At 39.9% G+C, this 27787-nt stretch overlaps 1 protein-coding gene and 1 pseudogene across 10 annotated transcripts in view; both read right to left on the bottom strand.

The window, feature by feature from the left end:
• Nucleotides 1–27787, bottom strand: part of UNC5D (unc-5 netrin receptor D) — a 629157-nt gene that overhangs the window by 497261 nt on the left and 104109 nt on the right. The window lies entirely within an intron of this gene.
• LOC308243255 (sperm-associated antigen 7-like) lies at nucleotides 1179–26604 on the bottom strand (annotated as a pseudogene). Its single transcript has 2 exons — nucleotides 26569–26604; nucleotides 1179–1989 (listed from the first exon to the last, which is right to left on the bottom strand). The product of its transcript is annotated as a sperm-associated antigen 7-like (transcript).

Genomic DNA, 27787 nt, shown 5'->3' with positions numbered 1-27787 from the left:
CCAACTGCCAGCTTAGGCCCGCTCCCCATGGGCTCCTGGACTGTAAGAGGGCACAGGCCAGGCTGAGGGACCTTTCCCCCGAGTGCACAGATTTCATGCACCAGGCCTCTAGTTATTAATAACAAACTACAGCGTTCACTAATGACTAATTACTATAATCATGTTGCATTCATTTCCCTTACGCACCTTATGCGCAGGCGCACCATTTCTCTCCACTAATACTAGCAGTGAATATTTTAGCAGCCGATTGCCATGTCATTAGTCTTGTACTGACTTGTTTGGTGTGAGCAACAGGAAATATTTTGCTTTCAGAGAACAAGAAAAATAGGTTTATTTGCATTATGCTTATTTATTTGTGCAGTTATTCAGTGTTTGGTAAGTTAATGTTCAAGAAAAAATATTAATTTTTATTAAAGTGTTCTATTATTTTATGTTAACGATTACTCATTTATTTCAGCCCTTTGTATTCAGCATGTCTCTATCGAAATAAACCTGTTTCTATGAAAATTTAAGCTTTTGTTTTTTTGCAGCCCACATAAACTTAAACCTTGTTTATTTGGCCCGTGTTAGCCTTTGAGTTTGACATGCTTTCTCTACATAGTAAGTCCACTCTTTATGCACAAGAGCTTTGTGCATTCTCTAAGCCAGGGGTGGGCAAACTTTTTGACTCAAGGGCCACAATGGGTTCTTAAACTGGACCGGAGGGCCAGAACAAAAGCATGGATGGAGTGTTTGTGTGAACTAATATAAATTCAAAGTAAAGGAGTGGAGGGGAGAGCAAGAGAACCCTCCGCTCTTTCGGCTCCGCGGGCCGGATAGAACAGCCGAACGGGCTGGATCCGCCCGCGGGCCGTAGTTTGCCCACGGCTGCTCTAAGCTATACATAACTTTCTAGTAACATCTCAGGAAGCTGTTTTCATAGTAGCTGTCATCCTAACCAGAAACGGGTGAATAGCCCTGGAAAAGCATTCTCCCTAGTATTTCTTTTTTTTTGTTTTTGTTTCAAACAGTGTTTATTGAATGTAAAGTAACCCCAGCCCCATGGGGAAGAAAGTTCCAAGGAGAACAGAATAATACAGATTGAATACCCACCTGTGCATTCACTCTCTTACCTGCGCGCGCACACACACACACACATACACACACCACATACATATCCAAATTCTTAACAGTGACAAATCAAACACCTGCTTCCTCCAGCCTAAGTGATGGCTGTTAGCAGGTGGTTCAGAGGTGGGGCTCCAGAATGGGTTTTAATAGCAGCAGCCTGTCCCTCCCTTCCCTGCTCCAGAGAGCTGGGGTGCCTAGGAGGTAGGTGGCAACTCTTCCCCACTCTGCTACAGACGCTTCTTGGCTTGGATCTCATTCATGGCCTCTTCAATGAGTGTGTGTCCCTCTTGTTGGCCACGGGCACACAGCCATAGGTCTTGTTGGCCTGTAGCATATGGGCTGCATCCTTGGCTGTCCCCTTGCCGACGAGGTGGCTGTACTTGTCCTTGTAGTCACTGGTGGGGCTCACTACCACAGGTCCCTGCTGAGCTGCCTCCTCCTCCTGCCGCTGGGCCAGCTCCTTCAGCTTCTGTTTCTCCTCAGCCTTCTGGGGGTCCCATTCCTCTCCACGATGGTAGGAGTCCAGCTCTTCATTTGAGGGTGCAAACTCCTTTTTGAAGATCATGACATAGCGACATTCATCATCTTCCCCGAAGGAGAAGGATGTCAGGCCAGCCACTTCCACCACATCATGTAGTATGCTTCTCTCTATCTTGTTCATCGGATGAAACTTTTTCTTGATCTGCCCACTGTCTTGGATGAAATCGGACACCTCTTTCTCCATCCTTTTATGAAACTCCACTTTCTGTTGTTTGTCTTGCTCCTGTAGTTTCCTCAGGCGGGCAGCCTGTTCTCGGGCCCTCACTGAGTCTCCTGGTCACTGAGGCTGGGTGGCTTTTCCATGGAGCTCAGTAGGTCTGTCGTCTTGGGAGTCTCTCCCTAGTATTTCTTTCCTCTGACTTTTTTAACCATGCAACTTTAAACTCCTAACATTGCATCATCATCTCTGGACACCTGGCTGGGAACACCGCACAAATGCTATTTAAAACACTTTCTGTCACTACTGAAGTGAATTACTTCTTGTATGAAACAGCAGAGGGACAGTTTACGGTAAAAGCAAAGTAAAGCAGCAATGGTAATTTCTCCAACTGAAACGCAATATCATCAATACACATTTAAGATGTACATAAAACTCCTGGCATGTCACCAGAAAGACATGATTTCTCTACAAAGTTCACAGTGTTTTCTGAAGCTAATCCGTTGTATTAAAAAATAGCCTTTTAAATCCACATCACTCACTTGCTTATTCCTTCCCTGAAGACAAACAATTCCCAACGCATTTTGGAAAATAAAGCACACCAAAGAAAGAAAGATCGGTTTGATCTCCGGAACCCTGGTGCTTGAATAAGATAAGGAAGTGTCTGTTCTGATGTATTTATCAACATTATTATTTTTTCTATAATGATATCAAAAAGGGGAGATAAGTTTGGACTCATGAATTTTGAGCTAACTCTGGGGTTTAAACTTTCAAATAGTGAACAACCACAGATAGTTGATTCTGGTCCTTTCTCTTAACTCTCTATCCCCCTTCTGGATCTTACCTTCTGGGGTAAGCAATCCTAAAGGCATTGCTGGTACGTTCCCAGGACAGGGTACATTCAAATAAGAACATCATCTGCCTTATCAGGGGGCCTTCAGCTGCATGAACTGTTGGTTTTATTGCACTAGAGATAGTAATTAAGCCTTCACCAGCTCGGGCATATGTCCCAGAGCCAGCAGAACAAGCATGGAGCTTCATATTATGGGATGCTTATTAACTAGAAAATAAAAACTGTGTTCAAGAATATGCCTGATAGGAGAAGGGGAGGATAAACATGCCCATGCTTTATTGCTACATGTATTTTTTGTTTTTTCAAAGAAATGCCTGTTGTACTGTGGAGTAGGTAACATTTCCCCGCGTTTGCAATCATTCAGTGTAGCACCATATGGTGCGGTAATGTCCCTGAACAGTGGGGCACAAATAACTCACAACTCACTTCACTTTGTACTCATTTGTTTAAAAAGTAAAACTATTCTGAGATGCAACATTGCAGCTTGAGATCCTACAGCATCAGGATGGGCTCAACACTAGTCAAGTTACCCTTTTTCACACAGGAAGCCACTGAGGAAGAAATACAAAAGGAAAGGGCAGATCCTTTCTTCCAGAAAAGATAGCTATGTGAGCCACTGCATGGGAATGGGAGTGGACCAGGCAAAGGGAACTGCGATTCAGTTTACTTGGCACACACAATAAAGCAAACTACAGTTGGCTCTGGGACTAAATTTTTTTTCTGGCACTCCTTTGGGTTGAATAAAGAGACAATTCAGTAAATATATATGTGAATTGGGTGAATTAAAATTTTGGACCTTTTGACCCATTATGAAATTGGGTGCTTATTCCTCTTTATCAAGAAGTCTCAACTTCAAATATCAAACAACGGCTATGGTAGATAAGCCAACCTGCTTGTGCAAAAGTACATTAACTCTGACTGGCCAGTGTGGCTCAGTGGTTGAGTGTCGACCTATGAACCAGGAGGTCGTGATGCGATTCCTGGTCAGGGCACATGCCCAGGTTGCGGGCTAGATCTCCAGTGTGGGGCATGCAGGAGGCAGCTGATTGGTGATTCTTTCTCATCATTGATGTTTCTATCCCTTCCTCCCTCTCCTTTCCTCTATGAAATCAATAAAAATATATATATTTTAAAAGTACATTAACTTCCAAAGATGTACTGATTAATCAGTATCAAAGAGCCAAAGACTAGTGATGAGCCAAATTAAGTGATACATCTTATCATGCCATTATCAAATGGTGAGGGAAGAGTAGACTTAGATCAGAGGCTAAGATCAACAATCCAAACAGTAGATGATATAGGCCCTCGTTACTCCTCCAAAACCCACCCAATTAGACAACTGTTCATGGTTCATTCGTGTTTGTTCAGTTCAGAGAACCATGAGCCCACAGGTCCTAGTTATGAAGGCTTATAGAACTCTCACTAATTCTAAGCATCTACTTCCTAATGAGACACTTTGCCAAAATGCTCAGCATAATACACCAGGAGGCAAGTAAATCTATAAACAAGCAAAAACAAACAAACAAACAAACCCCTCTAGAACCCAGAATGATAAAAAGCTGTATGAGAAATGTCCAGAGATACAGACTTCAAGAATTATGACCTAGACCCATTTTTCTTTCTAAAATGAGTCTTCTGAAGTGATGACCGCTATTAATATATGATAAACTGTAATTTGGTTCCAGTTCCTCTTAACCAGCCAGATAGACTTTCAGCCAGTGTCAATCCCTCTCCTGCCAGGTGTTACCAGACAAAGGCTTGATTTCCAGCCTTAATCCTTGATGAGCTTTACATGTCTTTAACATCTCCTGTATTTTAAAAAAATGATAATGTCAGCCTAACATGTGCCAAAATTGAGAATATCATCATATTCAAGGAAAGGAACTGTTAAAGAATATTGTCCTGGACATAAGAACCCAATTTTACATTTCTCTCTTCCACACTAATGGCACCCAGGTGTTAGAATCACAACTAAGATGTAGCAATCCAACATCAATCAGCATGAGGTATAAATCAGAACATATCTTTTTTATTATTTAATAAATTTTCATTGATTTCAGAGAGAGTAAGGGAGAAGGAGAGACAGAAACATCAATGATGAGAGAGAATCATTGATCAGCTGCCTCCTGCATGCCCCCCACCAAAGATCGAGCCCGCAACCTGGGCATGTGCCCTGACTGGAAATGGAACCGTGACCTCCTGGTTCATGGGTCCACCCTCAACCAGCCAGGCTCAGAACACATTTTAATTGCTATGCTCGCCATCATTTCGGTCTAATACGCCTTTTAAAAAAATTAAAATAAGTTTTGTGTGAAATGTTTTAACAAGTACATTATAATTAATTCAAGAGAAATGTGACATGGGTTTCTATAGCTGTGATTGACAAGGCTGTTTTACCACCTACTTAGTGACTTCGTTTATTCAGCCTAACTCCATGAAGGATAACCACCCTGATTGTGCTACAACCATCATTTCTTATATTGTTAGGAAACTATTGTGGTCCTTGGCTCCATGCCAACAAACAGATCGGATTCAATGGCCTCAGCATGACTTTCATGTGTGATTCATTTTCATTATTTAATTCCTTTCTTTTTCAGCTAACAGGAAATAAAGAAGAGGCTGACAGACTGTTAAAAATATATACAACATTCTAAACAGCACAAATCAAAGTGAACCATAAAAATCTTGGGAAAATTACTGTTGTTTTTTTCCTTCAATAGCAGTTTTAATTTTAAACACTCAATATTCTTATGAAATCTTCTAGACACAATTACATTGAAAAGGCTTCATATATTTTAAAAGAATATGACAGAACACTTAGTTAAATGTTATATTAAAGATTCATTGCAAGTTAAATATTAAAAACTATTCAACAGATTCCAAATGTGGTTCAAATCCATCTGTTACTAGAAACTATATTTTTTCTTTATCTTAGCATTGCCATATGCCTGGCAGAGCACCCAAGATCTTTCTAATTATCCATTTGAAAATTCTCTTTAGAAAAGAATATCCACAGTTAATACATGGCATTTATTCTACACTACAGATTATCACAGAATCATATTTCACGACGTTCAAGGCAGGAAGACCACAAATACAATTTAATGAAAAAAAGCCTTCTTCCCAAAGGTATGTTAGCTTCTCTGAAATTCTGGATAAAAAGTCATCACTAACTTGGTCTCAAGGCATAAGGAAAATGAAGAAAAGAAGAAAGGAAAACACATCTGGAATAGTCCTAAAAGTGCGGGTGGAAGGAGCAGAAAGAAGATGGTTTCCAAATGTAAAGCAAAAAGAAAAATCCTGCAATGCAGAAAATATGTGGGTGGGTTTAATTCATCATTGCTTATGCCATTGACAGTATGATTATTCAATAGGGAAAGCATGGCAGAAAAAGAGCTAATGAAATCCTTACTAAACCAAAGCTTAAGAGACAATAGTTCTGCTCAAGATAGTCTATTCTGAGGAAAAAGAAGACACAAATAGAACATCTAGAATCATCTATATACCTTCCCACAGCAACCATAATGCCTATTCCTAGAGAAGCTGTTTGCAAACAAAGTAAACAAACCAAAAGAGAAAAGAAACTCTACAGGAGAGATCTACGGATGGACATAGCCAACTAGACAAACGCTCAGTATCGCACTCCTAGACCAACCCAAGAGGCACAAACTGCTGAGACAGTAGATTTGTGTCTAATAGTGGTTCAAGCCTTCTCTGACAAAGGCAAGAAAAAATCTGAGGGATCAAGAACATTTGCCCAACTCCTCTTCATAAATATCTACTGCTAGTGTTTTTCACCTAACTGTAAACGCACTATCCCTGAAGTGTATATACACTTGAATTCTATTTCAAAGGCTCTGAAACCTGACATTGAAAGAAATACCACTCTACCTGTTCATTTAAAGAAGATTAATTCTAAGTGTAGCTCAATGTACCATGTTTTCTGTGCTCTAGTCAGCATTATCCAGATGCTGAAAACCCAAAGCTAAAAAGCAGGTGGTTCCTGAGTGACCTTTGGGAGCTCATCCTCCAGGCAGAGAGACCACTTGAGAGACAGGGGGTGTCATCACCCTCATTGAGTCACCAATATGGTTCTTTCTGAACTTTCAATCTTTATATCATTAGGTAAAATGTGTTTAAAGTAGAATTAAATATATTATATTAAATATGTCATCTATAGTATCATCATAATATATTTTATAATGTCTTAGCTACAGGTGCTATAACAAAATACCACAGATTGGGTGGATTCAACAATAGAAATTTATTTTCTCACAGCTCTGGAGACTGGATGTCCAAGACCAGGTTACCAGCATGTTCAAGTTCTGGGGAGAGCTCTCCTCCTGCCTTCTCGCTGTTTCCTCACATGGCCTTCCCTCGGTATGTGCACATCAAGAGAGCATGCGCTCTAGTGTCTCTTCTTACAAAGGCTCTAATCCATCAGAGAGGCCCCAGTCCCATAAACTCATGTTATCCTAATTACCTCTCAGAGGCCCATCTCCAAATACCATCACATCGGAGATTACGGCTTCAACATGTGAATGTGAGAGGACACAGGCATTCAGCCCATAACAAATACCTAATATAAGTAATATATATTGTTTATATACATTATGTCATATAATATATTTGATTATATATGTTATATTACATTTATATTAAATTTATATTACATCTTAATTTATAGTATATAAATTTATATTGAATATTTTTAACTTTACAGAAAAAAGTGTAATATGAAATGGTGGTTATGTAACAGAATGCCTATTCAAAGATAAACTGTAAATATATCTGCAAATTTCTTTAAAATATTTAAGTTTAAAAAATCTTGTGTGTGTATGTATGAATGTGTGTGTGTGTGTGTGAGAGAGAGAGAGAGAGAGAGAAAGAGAGAGGTGAGAGAGTGTGCATAAATGCTGTAAAATATTAGTCATTGGTTTATGGTTTTAATTTCTCTGTAGGCTTGAGATTCTTCAAAACGAAAATTGAGAAAAATCAAATTAACCAGAATGAGGTTTTTAATCTAAATAATATTATGATTACAATTACACCACCTTTAAGATTTCTTCTTTTGCTAGGCTTTTGGAAATATGTCATGTAATGGACCTACCTTGATTTGTTTTGTTCCCTCATGAGCTCTACCACATTATTAAACCACTTACAATTAGAAACAAAAGTAGAATAGCACCTGTGTTCAGAGGCACACTGTACAGGAAACCTGCTTATTAAGAAATAGCAGAGGAAAGTATAGAGAAGTGGAGACAGGGAGGAAGCAAACAAGGCAGAGCGAAAGGAAGGAGTGAAGGGCACTGTAAATGACATGTTCCGGCAACCTTTCTGCTGCGTCCCGCCCCCCATGACAGAGTGATGAATGAGTTTGGCTCATTTGGTCCAACAGCTAAGGAGACTAAGTCAAGCCACTGTCAAGGCTCCTGCAGCCCACAGTCCTGTCATTATAAATGCACTCTTCATGCCTATTTTGTTTTATGCGTGTTTGACTAATGTCATATTTTCTGTCTTAATGTTTGATTTCACTATTTTTATACTTGCCATTTTGTACTATTATAGAAACAGAATGGAAGCATTTTTGAGTTTCCATAGTTGAGCTATGCATGTTCTATTATGTTCTTAAGAGTGACAAATGTTTTCCCCTCTGGGAAAGTGTAGGTGAACATTCCCTCACCCACTACCAACATACTGGAACCAGCATGATTCATTTATGGTCAAGTTATCATCTGGAGAGGGTTCGGTTACTGCTGTGGTGACCAAGCATAGTGTGTCCAAAGTATTTTTTTTATATAGGAAAGGGATGAAAAATTAGAAAAAAGAAAAAGAAAATTTAATGGCAGACAGGAATTGTAGAAGGGCATGAAAGCAGGAGGATAAAAGAAGGTAAGAACTCAGTAATCTGCATGGCCAGTGTGGCTCAGTGATTGAGCATCCACCTATGAACCAGGAGGTCATGGTTCAATTCCTGGTCAGGGCACATGCCTCGGTTGCGAGCTCAATCCCCAGTGTGGGGTGCGCAGGAGACAGCTAATCAATGATTCTCTCTCATCATTGATGTTTCTATCTCTCTTTCCCTCTCTCTTCTCTCTAGAATCAATAAAAATATAAAAAAAGAATCAGTAATCATTCCCTCTATAGGTAGGTAGGTAGGTGGATAGATTTATCAAAACATAATAGTTACATAGATAGATGACGATAGATGATAGATGGATGATAGATAGATAGATAGATAGATAGATAGATAGATAGATAGCAATAATCACTAGTTCTAGAAGATGCTTGGTTATGGGGAGAAAGACAAAGTGTTCCATCATTTTTGAAATGCTGCATGCTACATCCTCTGCAAGATTCACAGTGAGAAGTATATGCCAGGCTCTAACAAGTTCTGAGTAACAAAAACACTGGTACCATTTTAAGATATGCAGCCTGTAGTTACTTCCACTAACTAAATTATAACCACTACAGGCATGTCAAATAGCAACACATTTCAAATTGTTTTATTAATCATATCCTACTTGGAGTTGTACAAAAGAAGATTGCACTAGGCTGATGATCTCTATTATGACATGAGCTAAGAAAATAATTTCCATTAATCTTAAGTGATTAGGCTTTTTATCAAGCTGTCTACCATGAGACAAAGTAGAATATGTAATATATCTTAAATGACAGTAATCATGCTTTAATAACCCTGTTTTCTTTTATTAACTGCTTTTCAATACATTTCCAATTATACCCAGAGCTTCTAAATTACTCATGGGAAGGAGGCTCCAGGTTTTATATTTCTAGCATCCTAGATTGCTGGACCACTGGTGAATTCATTCACTCCGTAAATATGTTGTAGGTGATGAATACTGCTCTAGGTGAATATAATGATGTATACAACAGATCCAGCTTTTGCAAAGATGCAGAGGAAGAGTAAGTGAACACTTATGTAAGTTAATACACTATGATTTGCTAGGTGCACTGATAAAATAAATACAAAACAGAATTCACACCAGTTTTGGTGGGTCAGGAAAAAATTACTTGAAAATTACATGTCAGTGAGACACGAAGATGGAATGAAATTAGACAAAATAAGAGTGATTATGTGTGCATGGGATGGGGTGAGGTGTTCAAGTAAAATGTACATGCAAATGCATGAGGCAAAAATGAGTTGGAACACTAGGAAAAATAGAAGTTCATTTTTATCTCTATCAGAGGAAGGGCATAGGCAAAGTAAAAGAGAAGATAAGTTCACTCTGTATGTTCTTACACACTCCAAGATGTCTGTCTGCTTTAAAACATATATATGCAATTAGTTCATTAAAACAAATTTAATTCCAGCCCAGCCAGGGTTGCTCATTGGTTGAGCACCAACACATGCACCAAGGGGTCACAGTTCCATTCTAGGTCAGGGAACATGCCTGAGTTGCATGCTCAATCCCCACTAGGGGGCATGCAGGAGGCAGGGGATCAATGTTTCTCTCTCATCGATGTGTCTATCTCTCTTACCCATCTCCCTCTCCCTTCCTCTCTCTCTAAACATCAATAACAAATATTTAAATTTTTTTTAATTTCAAGTATGACATTTTGGCCAAGAATCCCACAAGCCCATAGAGGACCACCTGCTCTTCCATTCCTTCCTTCCTTCCTTCCTTCCTTCCTTCCTTCCTTCCTTCCTTTCTTCCTTTCTTCCTTTCTTCCTTTCTTCCCTACAACGCCCAAATTCACAACATTTTTGTGTTAGAGTGTAAAATGACTTAAATATTTCAGTGGCTTCTTTGGCTAGAGATTTAATTCTTATGTTTATGTCTAATTTAATTTCTCTATTTTCTTCTCCCCCCCCCCGCCCCCCACCCCGCAACCAAAGCAGGACAGCTCTTTCATATCCTAATTAATACAAACTATAGGTGAAACATTTCATTTTCAGTTTTAAGTTAAGGCTTCTGCATCGTTCTTTGTTCATTAAACATTCATTTTTTTCCCAGCAGGTTATTTGCAAAGTGTTGACTAGTTGGCAATCTAGCTAGCCTCTAGAAAGAAGAACTGCAAATTACACCCAGTACCAGGATTCTATTCCTCCTCACGGGTGCCTGGTGTCTGCAGGAATCACTCCTACCACCTTGACCATGGGTATTCTCCAACCCTCATCTCCCCTGACGGTAAATGACTGGTGACTGTGTTGCTGTGTTTTCCCTCACACTTGTGGTGTTTTGTTGGTTTGTTTGTATAAAAACTTCAAGCTAAAGAGATAATCCTCCATGGGCAGAATTTTGGACGAAAAGTGGTAGGGAAAGAATTGTGTGAAAGCACATGCTATTGGGTCTTCCATCTGAGAACTTCTCTTAAAACTACTCCCTATGTACTTGTTTGTCTTCACTTAACAATATATTCTAACATTATCTCCAAATCAGTTCATCAAGATCTTCATTTTGGTAACAGCCACATAGAAAGCACTCCATTGTGTGTGTACAATGTACAATGGTAAATTCAACCTCTTTTCTATGCGTGGACATTTACGTGTTTCCAATATTTTGCAATTACAAACAATGCTACAATAAATAAAACCTTTATACCTATGTAATTTCTACTGCTGAACAATGAAGAGTGCATAAAAATATCTGTATATATGTTCACTTATATAAAATGAAATAGAAAAGATGTTCTAGGCATAAATGGGATAATTTATACCCAAAGGGTAAATGGGAATAGAATGGAAAGAAATGATTAAATAGGATTCAGGTAGAAGGGATGGGGGAGTGACACTTCTCTAAGTAGAATTTTTCATGTATTTCTGACTTTAGAACTATGCTAATGTGTCACACATTATATAATAAATAATTTAAATAAATAAATATGGGAAGATGGTATTTAAACACTAACAAATATAATTAACTTTATTATGAATGAACAGCATAATCACAGTGAAGTGGGTAAACTGAAGTAACCTTGGAATATAACATATTGACTAAATAACCTAAAGCTAAAGACCCCCAAATAAAATCCACATCCATAGTAGGTTTGTTTGCACAGGGGTACAGGTTAACAACTTCTATATCATAGATAATGGGAGCCAGCTTTTCCATTGGAAAAAAAAAGTTATAGATAAGAAAGAAGACTGAATTCCTGTGATGCTGGATTGAAATGAGAAGTGCTTTTAATATATACACTGAGGGATATAGACAGAATACAAATGTGCACATGTATATGTGTGTACACTTTTGTGCACATATATTCTAGCTCTGTAGACTGAGAGGGCCTGAAGTCACTGGTACTCCAGTAATAATAACATGTGTAACTCTGATCATGGCATCTAAATACTATGCTTTAACAAAAGGAAGCAGGAATCCTAGTAAAATGCCCTGATCCCAGGACTGGGACAAGCAAAGCACAAGATAAGCTTGCAACATCTCGGGTGCCAATCATAAGAATTTGCTTTTAAAATGTGCCTAAAAATGATTGGGACATTCAAAAGGACACGCCACTAACTGGAAGCACCTCCCAGGAGCCAAATCTGAGATCATTTTAAGAAACAAAATAAATAGTGACAGCAATAAAACTTAGCCCAAAGTATAAAATAAGAATCCATGATCTCATATTAATACAAACAAAGAATAAGGAAAAGCAAGGTCCTTATAGTAAAATCCCAACTGATAAATGAAAAAAAGAAAAATTAAACTAACATGTCACCACTTGGCAAATTCCACAGTCTTAACTGTGAGACCAAGAGTTACTAAGGAAAGAATCCATAATGGACACTAAAATTAATGTGCAAAAGTATGAGTACAGAGTCTCCAAGTATGATCATTACAAAGGGAAAATGGTAACTTTTCAGTTGCAAACAGAAAAAGAATTATCTTCCAGTGGAGAAACCTAGCAGATAACATACTAACTAAATGGCCCATGTTCCCATCACCAGTAATGAGATAAGGAAACAGGATGTGCCTCCTAACATAATGTCCAGAGAAGGTTGCAATATTAACTTGGTGTTATTCTTAAAATGTGCAATCTAAATATAGCCATGAAGAAGTATCAGAAAAAGCCAAAAATGACAGATAACCTTCAAAATATCTGGCCAATACCCTTCAAAAGTGTTCAGATCATGAAGTGTAAAAACAGACGGAGAGCCTGTTTCAACTTAAAGAAAACTAAGGAGTTATGACAACATGTGATCTGGGGTTGGATTCTGGACCAGAGAAAAAATAGCACTGGTGAAACTGTCAACATTCTGTAAAAAGTCTGTAGATTTCATGGGTTGGCAAACTAAGGCCAGCTGCTCACCTATTTTTACGATTCGAATTTTTTAAACACACTCATTACCATTCTCTTGCACTAACATGCAGGTGAGAAGAAGCTATACCGACCCTACAGCCAACACAGACAAAAAATTTATTCATAAACAGTGTGCTAATCTCTGGATAAAAATAGAGTATTGGGTAAAGGTGCATTTCATGATTTTGATAATTGCACTATTTTTCTTATTTAAAAATGTTAATTTGGGGAATCTGAGAGAATGGTTTACAGGAATTCTGGTTGTTTCCGGCAACTGTTTGGTAAGTCTAAAAATATTTCAAATGGTAAAGTTCAAAAATAAATCTATACCTTGGAGCCTAGTTATTTCCACTGTCAGAGTGGTCTGGTCATTTGTAAGATGAATTCTTCCTTGGCTTAAAACATTGAAGGTGGGCCCTTCATTGCCTCTGGTGAGAAATGGCTACCCTTACAGAGGGCTAAATATGGAAATGCAAACCCATGCACTTAACCAGAAAGTGCTCTTACCCAGAAGCCCTTTATGGTCACCATCTATTCCACGCCAGGCTCTGGGCTGAGTGCTTTATACCTATTTTCTTGTAAAGAACTGCATTTGCAAAGAGGAAAATCCATTTACTTAAAGATGTCTAATTCCATACATACACTTTTCAGTAGACAGTAAAGTAAGCAAGCAAAAGCTAGAGAGGAGCAGCAGGAGACAGTGATTCAACTGTCAACTGGGTTATTTTTAGCAAAATCCCTCCATGCCCAGCAGCCCAAACATACTAATGAAGGTTTTCTGCCTCTACTTTGTTATAAATATTATCTGAATAAAAGGACTCATATCATGCCCTGTGATAGAGGTTAATACCATAATCCATCAGATCTAAAGTTGTTATAAATATTATCTGAATGAAAGAACTCATATCATGCCCTGGGATACAGGTTAATACCATAATCCATCAGATCTAAGGTATCACTGATTATAAGTTGCGACAGTATTTTATGTACCAATAAGAAAAAAAGTTTTGCCAGTTTTAATTGGACAATGTCATCAATTACCAATACTTCCCAATTCAGAGATAATAAAACGTGTATCTTTGAATAAAATACAACATATGTCATATGGTCAACATACATTTTTGGAAGTACCTTTTACTAATTTGGATTGTTCCGTGTAGAATGATATTCCAGATCTGACTTAACAAAGAAAATATTGACTGAAGCAGATGGTCAGTTAAAGTTGTTGCTAAGACTCACATTAATAGTCAAAACTGGAAAAATCTCAGATCCGATGAATAGAGGAAACTGTACAGGTGATTCTGAGAACCCAAATTAACTCCTGCACAGCCTCTGTTGGCTGCAAGCTAATGGCCTTCTCACACATCTCTGCATTCCTATTGGTGTTCTGCTCCCATATCAATGACAGTCAATATCCCACCTGAAAGAAATCAGTCCATTATTTCTAAGAGTTCAGAGTTGGCATCTTGAAGACACTGGAATAAATGGCTAATTATTTTGTGCCTTTAGTTCTCAATGTTTGTTATTGTGCAGAGACCACATGGTCTCATAACCTAAGGTCAAACTGCCCTATTTATTTTTTTGTATGTTTATTGTCCATGTTCAAATCAAGGGCTGCCAGGAAATTTCATAGTTAGGTCTTAGATATCATCTATCTAGCTCCTTTATTCCACAAATGAGAAGACAGAAGCAAAGGAGGGTGAGAATAATTGCCTAAGAAAAGGAAATAAGATCAATTAGAGCAATGTCCACCACAATCCAGGTCTCCCCATTCTTGATCCAACACTTCCATTTCATCATGCAGAGAACTTCAATTTAATATTTGCAGCCACCTTGAAATTCCTCCACTACCAACATACCATTATCACAATCCTGACTCTTTTCAGATTTTGGCACCCAATGAACTTATTTTCCTTTTAAAAAATGAGTCCAAAATGTTGATGTTTGAATATATATATATACATATACACATATATACATGTGTATATATCCTATCTAATAGAAGAGTAATATGCAAATTGACCATCACTCCAAGACACAAGATGGCCGCCCCCATGTGGCCAAAGATGATTGCCCCCAAGTGGACACAAGATGGCCGCCACAAGATGGCTGGCAGGGGAGGGCAGTTGTGGGTGACCAGGCCAGCAGAGGAGGGCAGTTAGGGGAGACCAGGCCAGCAAAGGAGGGCAGTTGGAGGGGACTAGGCCAGCAGGGGATGGCAGTTGGTGGGGGGGACCAGGCTTCAGGGGAGGGCAGTTGTGGGCAATCAGGCCAGCAGGGAGGGCAGTTAGGGGTGACCGGGCCAGCAGAGGAGGGCAATTGGGGGAGACCAGGCCAGCAGGGGAGGGCAGTTGGGGAGGAACCAGGCCTGCTGGAGAGGACAGTCAGGGGTGACCAGACTGGCAGGGGAGGGCAGTTAGGGGCAATCAGCCTGGCTGGGGAGCAGTTGGGTGTCGATCAGGCTGGCAGTGGAGTGGTTAGGGGGTGATCAGGCTGGCAGGCAGAAGCGGTTAGGGGAAATCAGGCAGAGGCAGGCAAGTGGTTGGGAACCAACAGTCCTGGATTGTGAGAGGGATGTCCGACCGCCCGTTTAGGCCTGACCTAAACGGGCGGTTGGACATCCCTCAAGGGGTCCCAGATTGGAGAGGGTTCAGGCTGGGTTGAGGGGCATCTACCCCCCACCATGCACGAATTTAGTGCACTGGACCTCTAGTGTGTGTGTGTGTGTGTGTGTGTGTGTGTGTATTTTTAAATGTTTTAAAAGCATCTTGCATAAAAAATAAAGCCATCTAAAGCAACAGCAATTTTGCAACACAAAACTCCGATCTGGGGAAACCAATCGGGAAACACAGTAGGAGTTTTAAACTATTATCAGTAGCTGTAGTTTGAATTTTTAAAAAATATATTACCAATTTCATATCAGTTCTTGGAATGTATATTCATATAAATGCATAGCCCTACTTTATACCATTGTGCCCATATCAGCTTCCAGACTCCTAAACTATGTACTCAGAGAGCAGAAATTAACAAATTGAAACCAGAAAGGCAGATACTTGACTTATAACACAGCCGCAGTTAACACTCAGATGCATGGAACAGTGAAGACAATCTTCTTTCCAAGTAATGACTGGTAAGCTATAGACAGTGCACTAAACAAGATAGATAATGGAATTCTGGAACACACTCAGCATTCCAGAGAATATGTCAAGCAACACATCAAGCCAATCAGCAGTTCAGCAAAGCCCAAGGTCAGAGACCACGCCTTCCATAACTCTGACTTAATGAAGTTCAAGAAAACCACTTTAGAGGAAGAAGTACTTGACAAAATTTAGGGTGGAGAGATTTCTAATTAAAGCCCTGCCTACAGCCCAGAAGTCTTCTGGTGTGAATGATAGGGATTCAGCATGTTACAACCATTTGGAAGAGCTATTCACATTTGTGCGTGAGAGAAAACAGGAGACAACATTGATAGAGGACATGGTGAGATAAGCCCAGCACCTGACGGGGGGTTGATAAATGTACTGAGGCACAGCCTTCAAGGAGTGAAAAAGAAAGTGGCAATGGTGAAGGGACATACACATACACACACACACACACACACACACACACACACACACACACCACAAACCCTAGAACAAAACAGATTTCTAGTACATTGTTATTTGAGTCTGCACACTAACGAGAATCATTTCAACTAATTTGCAAAAAAAATGGAAAGTGATCACAGAGTCAGCTAATGCATAGAAACTCTCCATTAATGCTCACTTCTAAGCTTTTATGGCATAATGATAATTAGTATTCATAGATTTAGATTCAATATCACTTCATGAATCATCATAGAAGATAATCAGAACACATCCATTTAATGATATAATGTAGAGTATCCTTTGGATAAGCAACTGTACTCAATACTGAGGGACTAGAAAATACAAAGTCATAATAAAGGTATTGAAAGAAAAGACCAATAATATTGTGCTGTATCAAAACTTGGTAATCCACATATGATACAAATGGTAACTTCATTTATCAGGATATTCAATTCACCAGAACAACCCATGCCAAAGATGACAGTATTTACAAATGATTATCACATGGCCCACAGTCTCCATTGATATAGATATATGCAATTGTATGTGTATTCTAAAAGTGTGATGAAGTCTTCTCATCCCATAATTTAGCAATCAAATGGAAGTTGGTAGTTATATAAAGAATTGCTGTTTTGAGAGCATTAATGGTCCATATGGAAGAAGAAAAAATGCAGGGTCACGGACATGCTCATACCATACCTTTGCTAAGTGTTAAAGCAAGAAAGCAAAACCAAGTAAAAATATGTGCATTCAAAAACAAATACAATTTTGCTTAAAAAGACAAAACCTATAGGTCCATTTTTCCATCTACATCATATATTTTCATAAGCAATCATAATTTTAAATAGGTTAATTTTTAACTTCCTATCTAATTAAAGAGTAATATGCAAATTGACCATTACTCCAACACACAAGATGGTTGCTCCCATGTAGTAAAAGATCCTGCCCCCATGTGGACACAAGATGGCCGCCACAAGATGGCCAGCAGGGGAGGGCAGTTGGGAGGGACCGGGCCTTCAGGGAAGGGCAGTTGGGGGGGACCCAGGCCTGCAGGGGAGAGCAGTTGGGGGAGACCAGGCCTGCAGGGGAGGGCAGTTAGGGGTAAACAGGCCTGCAGGGGAGGGCAGTTAGGGGCAAACAGGCTGGCAGGGGAGCAGTTAGGCATCAATCAGGCTGGCAGGGGAGCAGTTAGGCAGGGGAGTGGTTAGGGGGTGATCAGGCTGGCAGGCAGAAGCAGTTAAGGGCAATCAGGAAAGCAGAAAGGCAAGCGGTTGGGAGCCAGCAGTCCTGGATTGTGAGAGGGATCCCAGATTGGAGAGGGTGCAGGCTGGGCTGAAAGACACCCCTCACCCCCCATGCACGAATTTTGTGCACCGGGCCTCTAGTATTCATATAAAAATACAGTTTTCATGTATCCCAGTCAAGACTTGCTGCGATATCAGCTCTATAGGACACTAGAACATATAGTATGGGTTCCTACAACTTTATATAATTGGGTGTATCACAAATCAAAGACTATTTCATAAGAAAAAAGATAGTTGGAATGGAATGACTCAAGGGTAACAAAATTTCTTAAAGAAGAGATGGAAACTGAACTATGATTTAAATACATGAAATAGCAGATAATAACACAGGGAGCTTGTCCTAAAATATGTGGATAATAAGCAATGATCTGGAGCCTAGAGAAAAATTTCCCATTGCTCAAAATGTGATATAAATATGGAAAGGTGCTATTACAGATGACAGTAAATCCTGATTCATATGGAAGACAGTCATATAGAAATCTCAACTGTTAATATTAAAACAATATCATTAAGAAAAGAAACAGAAGAGGGAGGGAGAAGGAGGGGAGGAAACAGGGAGGAGGAGGAGAAGGAGAGAGAGGAGGGGAGAAAATAAAAGAGAGAAAAACAAAAGGAACGGAAAGGAAAGGAAAATAAAGTAAAGAGAAAAGGAAGGAAACTAGCTAGCTGGCTAGTTTCTGGTCAATAAAAAGCATGTTGTCAAGACAATAAGCTAAATTGCTTTACTCAAAGAACTATTAGCCAAAGCATGTTTACTTATTCACACAGCTGAACTTTATGTGGGATGTATCAGGCACTGTGCTAGGCACTGGCAATATAACACTCAAAAAGAATTGAAGTGTTGCTGAAATGAAGGTGTTCATTTGTCTGTGCACATCAAAGCTCAATAAGACATGAACAGGAGTTCCCAGCAAAGAAAGTAAAGTTTTATTTAAGGAAATGGCACCAAATCCAGAGTGACAGGTAAGCTTGTGCCCAAAAACCTGGCTTCCTGATGCTTTCAGGGAACGGAATTATAGAGTCTAAGAGAAGATATGGACCGGCAAATCAGCAAAGCCAACATAGTAATGTGCAATGATATCTATCATGGGGAAAATAAGCAGGTGAAAGAGGAACACATAAGAGTGAAATTCACCCAGCTTTCGTGGGTCAGGGAGTAGCACAGAAACTTCATCTCTTTCCTTTTTCCTTTCTTTCCTCTTGACTCAAACTGGCCTTGTCCATCTAATAGCATGCTGACTCACCTGCCTCCCTCTTTCCTTGCATATTCACTCCCTTAAACATTAAGTCCTTAGGACATCAGATCTGGTCAGCATCAAACAGTCTTAAGAGCAAAGCCTCAGGTCTGTTGACCACAGAACAGAGTTTCAGTCAAACTAAAGATAACATCTAGGCCTACATTGTGTTTCAGTTTTAGACCCAGAAAAGGGAACAACCCAACCCAACCCAACCCAACCGAAGCCAGACAGAATGATGCCATGGCTGACATCAGGACCAGATGCATTGATAAACTACCCCCAACCCTGGCTCCAGCCAATCAGTAGAACCCACAACCCTAACTCCCTTAGATACTCCCTTAGATTAATGATTGCTCCCTATATAACCCATCCCCTAAAACTCATCATGAAGCCAGGTTTTAGAGCATCGGCTCACTCACCTGTGACTCTTAGTTTGGCGCTATTTCCTTAAATAAATCTTTGCTTTCTTTGCTGCAAACTCCTGTCTGTGTCTTATTGAGCTTTGATATATGCAGGCAAACAAACCCCTTTAGTTTGGTAAAACTTGAAGAAAATGTCCTCCAACCTTAAGAATAGTAGGGGTGAGAGAGATGAAAAAGGGAGGGAAGAGTGAAGCAGGCAGAGGCATCATCATGCACAGAGACATGAAGTTAAGAATAAACAAATAGCTGGAACATCAATGAGAGGGGCAACTAGGTCACAATAGGGCTAGAGGAAATCAGGGGCCAATCACGCAGAGCCTTGTACGTTACTTGACTTTACTCTGCTGGCAACAGAGCCATTAAAGAAATTTAAGCAGAAAAATCACATCATTAGACTTCCACATTAGGATGATCACTTCAGCTGCAATGTGAAGAAGAGAATAGAAGGCAGGCAAGACTGGTATCAGGGGAATCAATTAGGAGACTGTGGATGAACAAGATAAAATATAATAGTAGCCAAAACAGAGATAGTAGGAAAGAGGGGGGGTGGGGTAAGGGTAAGGTTCAGAAAAGTTTAGAGAGAATAATTGTTTTATTACCATTCATTTACATAGCTAACATATTGAGCACTGGCCATATTCCTAGTGCTAGTGCTGCTTGGTGCTAGGAAACACACAAATAGGATGCAAAGCATACTGTTAGACACTGGTTGAATAACAAGAGAGGTGAGGAATTAGAAATGAGCCCTAGTGTCCTGTGAATGGGGGCATTGCGTAACTAGGTTCTCAGTGGCTACTTCAATCTGCTTGACAGATCAAGATGGAAGACCAACAAAGCTATTTTTAAAAGGCTTTCTGGAATGGCTTTGTCACTGGGCATCAGGTTTGCAGGCTGCTAAGATTTAGAGAAAGAACAGAGGCTGAACTCAATATTCAGAGTTCCCATCTAGGTACACATTTCCTAATAAGATAAAAAAAAAGTAAGTTGCTTTGACTTGGCACAGAAGTACAGGTTGATTGTTAACACTGTAGAAAGGTACACTGTGGGGTTTGAGCTGAATAATGGCATTTAAAAACTTCCCAATACAGTCCTTAGATATTTTCACAGTTCTTCCAAAGAAAGGAGTTGCGGTGGATTAAAATTGGACACAAATTCATGAACGTCATCCCATCGAGAGGTTGGTTCCATGCCCCGGCCCTTTGAATCGCACTGTACTCTGACTGCACTGACCAATGGACCAGCTTCCAGGTCCAGTCCCAAAGAGACTGGCAGCTCTCACTTCCTGTCTCTTGGAGCACTTGCTCTTGGAAACCGTTGGCCATGGAAGAAGAGTGACTATCCTGATACGAACTGTGAGAACTGTGAGCCTCACACAGAGCCGCTGTAGGACAATATGCTGTGTGTAGAGAACAGCCACAGAGAACTGAGGTGCTGAACATTGGGTGAAGAAGAACCCATCTCAGAAATGGATCTTCCAGCCCGAGCTATGGATCAAAAGCAAGTCACACAGTCCAACTCTTCCTAACATACCCAGAAAACTGAGAGCTACATAAAATGGTTGTATAAGCCACTGAATGTTCATGTGGTTTGTTATGCAGGAATTATCTAAAGATAATTGGAATGGAATTATAAGTAAACTAAGAAAACAAGGCCATCTTTTTAGGATCCTAAGTAAAAAATTACTTCCTGGGATCAAGTGAACCTCTCCCTCACTTTGGGGAGAATATATTAGCAATAAAATAAGTGCCCAGGCCAGTGATCTTGGACACTATATGGACTAAGCAAAGTAAAATGAATTATGCATAACAGAAAGGGAAGAATCAGTTACCTTGAAAACACATGCATATGAAATAGCTTGAGTTGCACTGGAGTTCACTAAACCTCTCTGTTAACATCTTGCAAGATGTTAATTTTAAGTGCTTATTAACAAAGATGTCATAAGCTCATAACGATTTCCACAGTGAACTTTTCCAATGACAGGCTGTCACTCATGCACTGGGGCACTGTCCCTGCTTTGCCTAATATATGAAGGATGAATAAGACACGAGGGGGAAGAAAGAAAGAATAAACACATTAGCACAGAAAGAAATGACCCACTTATTTTATCCTATTTGGAGTGTAACAGCAAATGAAGACTTTACAAAAAGGAAAAAAATAAGAATATTCTTTGATTCCAATAAATTTTCCTGTATTCAACACAACCTTGCAAATAATTACTGAACATACCCAAAACAAACTGTGGGCAATCATTAATATTTTATTTATATTGCATTTTAAAAATATAGTTTTATTGATTTCAGACAGGAAGAGAGAGGGAGAGAGAGAGATAGAAACATCAATGAGGAGAGATAATCATTGACTGGCTGCCTCCCGCACGCCCCACACTGGGAATCAAGGCCACAATCTGGGCATGTGCCCTGACCAGGAATTAAATCATGACCTTCTGGTTGATAGGTCAATTCTCAACCACTGAGCAACACTGGCTGGGCTGTATTTTAGATGCATATTTCATTTATTTTCAGACTAAGGAATACATTTACATTATTTAAACTCCAAGCTTTGTATAGAGCATAAGGAGAAAAGTTACCCTCCCAACCCTATCTTCAGCCACTCTATACCCTTCCCTAGAGAAAACAAATATATTCAGTTTCCTGTGCTTAATTCTAAAAATATATTATTCTAAGAGTACGTATGCTTTAATATAATTATATTTAAATGCATTCCATATATATTTGTATAAATGCACATTTTATATAAAAAATTTTATGTGTATGAATGTGGCTACATAGATGTGTGTAATTTTCCACCTTCTCTGCACAACCATTATACAGTCTTGAACCTTTACACTCCCAATATATTTTTGGAGGTTTTTCAATATTAATACACATAGAGGTATTATGTTCATTTTTAGAGTAATAGAAATAGCATACTGCTCTATAGTTATTCACAACCCTATGGGTAAACATTAGGATGCCTGCAGTCTTTGCTCCTTTCCAGCAATGCTGGGATGACTGTACTTTTAGATGCATCATTTCCTAGTATGCAATACATTTCCAAGATGCAAAACTTCAGGGTAAAATGGTGTATGTGGTTATAATTTAGATAATTACTGTCCATTTTGCATATATAGAGACTGTATAAAGTTACAATCCTGAAGGCAATGGATGATTTTATCCATATACATGACCACAGCATTATTAATACTGTTTAGATTTTGCCAATTTGATAGGTGAAAATTTAGTGTTTTAGTATGTTTGATTTTATAATTCTCCTATGTATTATTCTGGTGTGTTTTTTTTAAGAAAAATATATATATATACATTTTCTTGATTTCAGAGAGGAAGGGAGAGGGAGAGAGAGATAGAAACATCAATGATGAGAGAGAATCATTGATTGGCTGCCTCCTGCACTCCCCCTACTAGGGATTGAGCCCACAACCCAAGTAGTGCCCTGACCAGGAACCGAACCATGACGTCCTGGTTCATTGGTCAACACTCAACCACTGAGCCAGGCCTCAACCACTGGGTTTATTGTTCATGTTTAAGAGCCATCTGTGCTTCCTATTCTTTGAACCCTTGGCTCATATCCTTTATCTATTTTCCTATCTAATTATTGGTCTTTTTCATCTTCTAGGAATCCTTTGTTTTGAAGAAACTAGCTTTTTGACTGTGATAGGAGTTCCAAAATCACTTTCCTAATAGCATTATAAATTTGCTTATGAGAGTTTTGCTATGAGAGTTTTTTGGTTTTGTTGTTGTTGTTGTTGTTAATCCTCATGCACTGATTTTTAAAGAGAGTGGAAGAGAGAGAGAGGAGAGAGAGAGAGAAACATCCACGTAAGAGAGACACATCGATCAGTTGTCTCCTGCACATGCCCAACCCAGGCCAGGATCGAGCCTGCAATCCAGGTATATGCCTACCCTTTACCAGAAGTCAAAGCTAGACCCTTTGGTCTGCAGGCTGATGCTCTAACCACTAAGTAAAACTGGTGAGGATAAGAATTTTCTTAAAGTAGTTGAATTTATCAAAGTTTTCTCCAATAACCTGGGCATTTATAGTCATAGTTGCAAAGACTACCTTTGTTGATTTATTTTGCTTTAATGAATCCACTATTTTGCTCTATAGAAAACAGATATTAGTAAAGTGTCATTAACAAATATTATCATTAAGAAATCTTTTTACAACAAAAAAAGTCTTCTAAGATCTTTTTAATGAATCCTTTATTCCCAACAACATTTAAACCAATGCAATTATAGTGTTATTTTTTAAAATGGAGACAATTTCTTGGTGTTCACTACACAATAGAATTATCTTATAATTTCTGATGCTGATAGTTTTTTATCTTTTAAAATTATTGAGAAAATGATGTCAGCAAGATGGAGGACTAGAGGGTCTCAAAACTTGTCTCCCCCACAAAACAGCAAAACAATAAGCAACTACAAATCTGATGACAATGGCTCCGAGAAAGCTCTGGAACATAACAAAGAAGTGGAAGAAACCTTGCAGAGCTCAGAAACCAAGGACAGCTGCAAAGGAAAACACAGGAAGCGTTTTACCGGCCCACCCCCTCCGAGTCCAAGCACCAGAGCTGAGCTGCTGCCATTCTTCAACTGCCCCAGTGGCCAGAGTTGGACACTGAGCCATCACTGCCATGCAGGCTACTGCTTCATCCTGACCCCTAGGCCAAAAGCACCACTGTGCCCAGTCATCCCAGGACCTGTGCTGCTTCTGGTCCCCACATACACATAGGGTCCACGTCACTGCAATGAGCCCCAGAGACCCAGACTTCAGTTCCTCGGGAAACACGCACAGGCCTGCATCTCAGACACCAAAGCAACCACCACAGACAATACACCTATGTCCCAGGACCCAAATGCTGTGGTTGCTCTGCAAGCACCTGACCCCCGTGACCCTGGCTCTGCTACTGCACAAAGTGTCAGCATACCAGGCCTGCCACCAGGAGCGGTCCACTAAGATAAGACATCTCCCCACAGGCATAAAAAGAGAGAGGACCCCAGCATCCTTCACCTCTGAGGATTATAACAGGCCTAGCAGCCACTGCCACTCAGAGATCCTCTATAGCCTTGGCCGCAAAAACCCCAAAGATGACTTCAGCTAACAGAGATGCATAGAGACGGTGCCACTGTGGCCTCCCAGAAACCAGAGATGCTGAACCCCACCCAGCTGGCACCCTTGCAGTCAACTTCAAGTGAAACTCTTTCCTCACCAGTCAATCTGAAAAAGGCTAGAAGAGGAAACTGCTCCCTCAAAAGCACAGATATCAATGCATAGCCATAAGAAGCACGAAAAGCAAAAACAGGATACCACCAAAGGAAAAGAATAATATTCCATTAACTGACCCCAAGGAAATGGAATGAAAATAGCAAGCTTCACCTTTGGTAGGTGATGGTTAGTTAATGCTACAAACTTTTTCCTTCCTAAGGGATAATAATTCTCAGGTAGGTATGTGTGAGCACACACTGTAATTTAGCATTCCATAATATGTGAGACTTTAAAATATTTACACTGGCATATGTCAACATGTCCACCTTTATAAAATGTAATTAAAGTGTACGGATATATTTAATATTCTGAGTTCAGCACTTTAATCATCAGAAATATTTTATAAATCCCTGCTTAAGATCACTTACAACTTCTAAAAGCTATATAACTGTTTAAAAGTTTTATGAGACATGTAGGAGACTAGACATGAGTAAGACAACCAAAAAATAAAGGATTTTTCAATGATCTTTTGATTAAAAAAGGATGTTTCATGGCTTTAAAATTGGGGCCTCTGATACAAGCTCTTGCACATGTGGATCCCTGCAACTAATGTTCATCCATCAAAAGCTTAAGCATACTTATGCCAGTGTTTTCAACTTGGCTGCTTATAAAGTTAATTTCACACACACACACACACACACACACACACACACACGGGTGCGTGCATGTGAGCACACTGTTCTAAAACCTGCAGAAAGAAATATCCTCACCAAAATAACGTGGACTCTCAAGACATAAATTTCTATTTAAAAAACACACAAAACTTTTTAGAGTAATTTGCAGAATCCTTTCTTTCCCATTCAATGGGATCTGAACATGGTCTACTTAATGAAAATAGAAAATTATGTTGGAAACAACAAAACTGGTAACAAATGCAACAATTAGCAAGTGCTTGTTAGTCACAAAAGAAGACGGTGCATGGATTGGCAATCAAAGCAAACGCAAAAGCAGAAGACAGCGTGTTCTTACATATATTTCCAAACATAACTTCCCCGTCCCTGTTACATTAAATAAACTATAAACCTCACTTTAATAAACACTTAGAAGAAAGATGGAGCATGAAAAATTTGACTATTTCTAAATAATCACTTGAAAAATGTGAACTCATTTTGGGGTCGATTTTAAAGATTTGTTTTGAAATCAAAAGTGGAGAGGGGTGAAGGAGTTTATTATTTCTGCTGTGTTCTCTAAATACAGTATTATTGAGTTTTACATGCTGTTAAATTTTATTAATGTAAACTAGGAGCCCAATGCATGAATTCGTGCACCTTGAAAGGAACTGTGGGCCGTGAGGCTGCGATAGGCACAGGGACGGGTCTCAGCCTACCCTCCACACCCCCACCAAGCCCCTCCTGCCACAACGCCCCCCTGCCCTCCCCCCCAACCCCTGTCTGCTGGCGGCCTCACCTCCACCTTTGGCACCACTCCACTGATGGCGCCGGCCCCACTCGCACCCACTGATGGTGCAGAGCGATTGCAGCCAGTGCCAGCAGTGGGTGTGAGCAGCTGCTGCTGCCCCGATCGCCCCTCAGGAGCAGGGGGAGGTGGAGAAGCCCTCAGGGGCAATCAGGGCTGGCAGCTGCTGCTCGCTCCCACTGATGGTGCTGAGTGATCAGGACCGGTGCAGGCACTGGCAATGGGTGTGAGCAGTGGCTCTGGCGCTGGCAGCGGGGGCGAGTGGGGCCGGCACCAGCAGCAGGCGCAGCTCTGGGCAGGACCGCAGCGCATGGGAGCAAAGAATTTTCAGTAATCACCAGAGTCTCACCCCGATGACAGCAACCGGCGCCCCGCCTTGGTCTGGTGCCCCCGCTCACCTGCTCCACCATCCTGCTGCGGTCAACACCCGCCATATTCCACACACGCCCCTGGTGGTCAGCACACATCATAGCGACCTGTTGTTCAGTTGTTCTGGTTGTTGTGCCATTCGGTCTATTTGTGTATTAGCCTTTTATTATATAGGATTATTCTTTCACTGAGAAAAATACTTGTTGAGGAACAATTATGTTCTAGGCACTTTCATTTAGTTAAGATACACACAGGAATACAATAGACAAAGACACCCCCTCTCATGAAGTTCAAATTTTAATAGAGGCATCAGTCTGTTATAATCATTTTCACCTCTATTTTTTTTTCACCTAACATTATACTCTTGAGATAGAACCCCATTATATGACTACACCACAATTTATTTACCCATTCTCAAGTTAATGGTCATTGAGATTATTTCTGAACATTTTACTATCATGTACAATTGAACTGTAAATATATTTGTACATGTAATTTGGTAAACATATGCAAGTTTTTCTGAGGCAGTTATTTTCAAAATGTGGTCCACAGAACCCTGACAGTTCCCAACACTTCTTCAGGGGACCCAGAAAGAAAAAAATACTAACAACACTAAAATGTGACTTTCTCTTACCACTGCATTGACATTGCACTGATGGTGTTAAATCAATGGTGGGTTAAGCTGTGGGCACCTTAGCAAGACTGACACAGTGGCACCAACCACTACTAGCAATCACTCTATCTTTCACTGCCACACACTTGCAGCAGAAAAAAAACTGCCTGTCTCAGGTCCTTGATGAAGCAGAAAACAGTCATTCATTTTACTAGGTCTCTACCTTTTTAAGAACAAAAACTACAGCCCTGGCTGATTTGGCTCAGTGGAAAGAGCATCAGCCTGTGGACTGAAGGGTCCCTGGCTCAATTCTGGTCAGGGGCACATGCCTGGGTTACGGGCTCATGCAGTTCCCTCTCAACATTGATGTTTCTATCTCTCTCTCCCCTCTCCCTTCCTCTCTGAAATCAATGAAAATATATATTTAAAAAAAAACTACTCAGAAAGCCCTTCCACTGCATATTGAAGTAGAACGGTAGTCTTAAGGAAAAGCCCTTGTATAATTGAGTTATACGCTAAACTAGCATCTCCCCTCCCCATGGGACACCCTGTTTTACTTAAAAGATTGAAAAAAATATATATTCTGACCTGGGTATTTAGCATTAATTTTCATGAAAATAAACAGTGAGAATATA

This window comes from Plecotus auritus, assembly GCF_963455305.1.
Source record: "Plecotus auritus genome assembly, chromosome: 3".
NCBI lineage: Eukaryota > Metazoa > Chordata > Mammalia > Chiroptera > Vespertilionidae > Plecotus > Plecotus auritus.
This window is presented reverse-complemented; position numbering and strand designations above follow the sequence as displayed.